Consider the following 3917-nt stretch of genomic DNA (forward strand, 5'->3'; position numbering starts at 1 on the left):
TAAGGCAACAAGGGAATGGCAGGTAAAATTAAATTTCTTTCTTTTTTTTTTTAAATTTAAATTTAAATTTTTTTTAATTTACATCCAAATTAGTTAGCATATAGTGAAACAATGATTTCAGGAGTAGATTCCTTAATGCCCCTTCCCCATTTAGCCCATCCCCCCTCCCGCACCCCCTCCAGTAACCCTCAGTTTGTTCTCCATATTTATGAGTCTCTTCTGTTTTGTCTCCCTCCCTGTTTTTATATTATTTTTGTTTCCCTTCCCTTATGTTCATCTGTTTTGTCTCTTCAAGTCCTCATATGAGTGAAGTCCTAGGATTTTTGTCTTTCTCTGACTGACTAATTTCACTTAGCATAATAGCCTCCAGTTCCATCTGCGTAGTTGCAAATGGCAAGATTTCATTCTTTTTGATTGCCGAGTCATACTCCATTGTATATATATACCCCATCTTCTTTATGCATTCATCCATCGATGGACATTTGGGCTCTTTCCATACTCTGGCTATTGTTGATAGTGCTGCTATAAACATGGGGGTGCCTGTGACCCTTCGAAACAGCACACCTGTATCCCGTGGATAGATGCCTAGTAGTGCAATTGCTGGGTTGTAGAGTAGTTCTATTTTTAGTTTTTTGAGGAACCTCCATGTTGTTTTCCAGAGTGGCTGCACCAGCTTACATTCCCAAAATTAAATTTCTTTATAACCTGCAGCCCATTGACAAATACTTGAGGCAAATACAGAGTATAACCTTTCTCCAGGAATTCCCATCTGTCCTTTGTTAATGCCTTACTAGAGGGAAAACAACTTTAACTTGACAATAGCAAAGTCTCTGGTATCTTTGAGTCCTCTTTAGCATATCAAAGTCCTTCTAGAGGCCTCCCATTTGGCTTTGCCTCCCCCAACTCCACAGTATATAATCAGTCACTCTTCACAACCCCAGTACAGTTCTTTCTGCCCATAGGTCCTGCCCCCCTGCTTTAAAAAAATACCTTTGTGCACCAAAGACTTCCTCAAGAATTCTTTCTTGGCCTTTGGCTCCAGACCCCCACAGCCCCCACTCCAAAACCTCATCATTGGGACTTAGACCTTATAGGTACTGAGGCTAAAGCTTTGGGGGAATTGATAAGAAAACAAGTCAGGGTGTTAGAATATGCTGGTGACGTTCTGTGGCCTCCAATAGTTCTTACAAGAAAGAGAAAAGAATCTCAATTTGGGGCTATTTCAAGACTTTACTAGCTTTCTGCTAGTAATCCACATTGTCTGAGAAGATATCATGACCCATGCAGGATTGGAAAAGGCGAATTCTTTATTAGAGGCTAAAAAATAAGAGAGGCAGGAAACACGGAAGGTAGTGAAATTGAGTCTGGGAAATTCTCCATGTTGCTGCTCCTTCTGGCCACCTTCTGCAGTGTGTTTCCTGCCTGATAAAGATTTAGAACATGCAGCCCGGAGTACCTGTGCCTCCTAATTCTGCTACTGTTTCGCATTTCTCTGAATCAGATGTCAAGATGGACACCATGAAACTGAAGGCTGGAGGCTAGGCAGAGCACTAAGACAGCAATTTTTAGGTTAGGGTCTAAATTCATGGAGTGTGACTTGACAGGATCTCTGACTTTGGTTGTTAGCTCAGAAAATTGACCAAATGCATATAAGCAAAAGACTTCTTAAGCTTTTAAGAAGGCTGTGTTGCAAGAGAAACCCTACATCTGGTGGGCAAAGGTTTGTGGTCTCCTGTTTAACCGAGAAGGTTATTTTCAGTCTCCCAAACCTGCAACAATGGGAGCCAAGCTGCTAAAAGGTACAGCCCCCTAAGAGGGGATTGATTCTCCCACCAGTGCCCATCTCAGATGCAGATGCACACAAGACAGCGATTAAGGGGGCTTCTGTCAGAGAACAAAACAAGAGGCAGCTGGGTTTCTACAGCAGGGTGTTGTTGATATTCCTCTCAAGTAGGATATACTGCTCATGATCATTGTGTTTTTTTCCTCTTTCCTGTTTTTTCTTCAAATGGGAATTGTTTTTCTAATAGTGTCCTGTTTTCCACTCTCTTCTCCCCCCAGCTTTTGTATACTGGGCCTGTTGGGGTGGTTAAATATTCTATCTATAGATGTCCAGGCAACAAGGAACTGTACACTTGTCTGGGAGATAGCACACAGATATCTTAAGTAGAATAACTTCATGAGAGTTAGTATTGGAGTATATCCTTTTGGGAAGCAGGCAAGTGCAATTTTGGTGGTATACTGAATAGTTGCATAATGTTGGGAAGATACATTTTTATTTATTAATTATTTTTTTAATAATTCTTTTTAACGTTATTTATTTTGAGAGACACAGAGACAGCATGGGTGGAGTGGGCACAGAGAGGGGGAGAGAGAGAATCCCAGGCAGGCTCCGCACTGTCAGCGTAGAGCCCAGTGTGGGGCTGAAACTTACAAACCATGAGATCATGACCTGAGCCAAAACTGAGAGACTGAGAGAAAAATTACCAGGTGTACTCACAACTGCAAAGAAAAGACCCCCCCCCCCCCCCCCCAATTCCCGGAACCAGCCAGGGCGTGCCCAGTTGTGGTCTGACCTAAAGGCGGGAACCAATCAAGTTCTGCTGAGTGGTTTGAAAAATAAAGGCGGGAACCAATCAAGTTCTGCTGAGTGTTCAAATTTAAATGTCAACCAATAACAGCTCTGTAACCGCAAAAAATCCCTAACTTGTTTGTGCCTGTCTATAAAAGAAGCTGTAAGATCCTCACTCAGGGCCTCTTAGTGTCACCGGCAATGAGTGCGCGGAGGACTGGGTTCGAACCTGCAATAAACGACCCTTGCCGCTTGGCTTTGACTCTGGACTCTGGTGGTTTGTTTTCGGGGGGTCTCTCGAATCGGGGCATATCAAAACCAAGAGTCAGACACGTAACCGACTGAGCCACCCAGGTGCCCCAGGAGGATGCGTTTTTAAAACTATACCTAAAGAAAGGTTTAGGGGGTGCTTGACTGGCTCAATCAGGAAAGCATATGACTCTTGATCTTGGGGTTGTGAGTTCTAGCCCGAGGTTGGGCACAGAGCCTACTCAAAAAAAAAAAAAAAAAAATCAAGAAAGGTTTATAGATGTTTGGAAGTCAAGGCATGGACTGTAGTGAGCCCTGATGCCATTGTTTGACACAACCGTGACTGAAACTAGTTTTCAATTAATGAAACCAATAATTTCTCTTTTTATTATAAATGAGTTTGAGTTGGTTTTATTATCACTTGCAACCAGAAATGTCCTGATGGAAAACATATATATTGAATACATATTGTCTTATAGGGAAGAAAAAAATGATTTTTCCTCTGCCCTCTAGGTTCTTGGCTGAGACGCCCTGCAATAAAAGACAAATTAACAGGAGAAAAATAAGTTTAATAACCATGTATACCTTGTATACTTGGGAAAGACTCCAGAAAACTGAGTACCTCCTGGAGATGGCCCAGGTCAGCATGTTAAATAAATACCATCTTCATCTAAATACAAAAGAAAATGTTGGGGTTGGGGAGTTAGTTATGAGAGGTTACTGGGTGAAGCACAGTAAACAGGGGTAAGGTTGTGATGCAGATTTGAGTCCTGCCTTCTCCATTGGTAGGAGTTTCTAGAGAATTAGGGTCATCTCCTCCTTTCAGGTACTGAAGGAGATACCCCTACAAATGCAGATTTCCCTTATAGATGTAAATGTCTTTTTATAGAAGGATTAACTTCTACTCAGTTTTTGGAGCTTCACCTTCGGTTTTCAAAGTCTGCTGTTTCTTAAAAATAAGCAGACCCAGGGGCGCCTGGGTGGCTCAGTGCTGACAGCTCAGAGCCTGGAGCCTGCTTCTGATTCTGTGTCTCCCCCTCTCTCTGACCCTCCCCCGTTCATGCTCTGTCTCTCTCTGTCTCAAAAATAAATAAAT

Source organism: Panthera onca, chromosome X (assembly GCF_046562875.1).
Source record: "Panthera onca isolate mPanOnc1 chromosome X, mPanOnc1 haplotype 2, whole genome shotgun sequence".
In the NCBI taxonomy this organism is placed as follows: Eukaryota; Metazoa; Chordata; class Mammalia; order Carnivora; family Felidae; genus Panthera; species Panthera onca.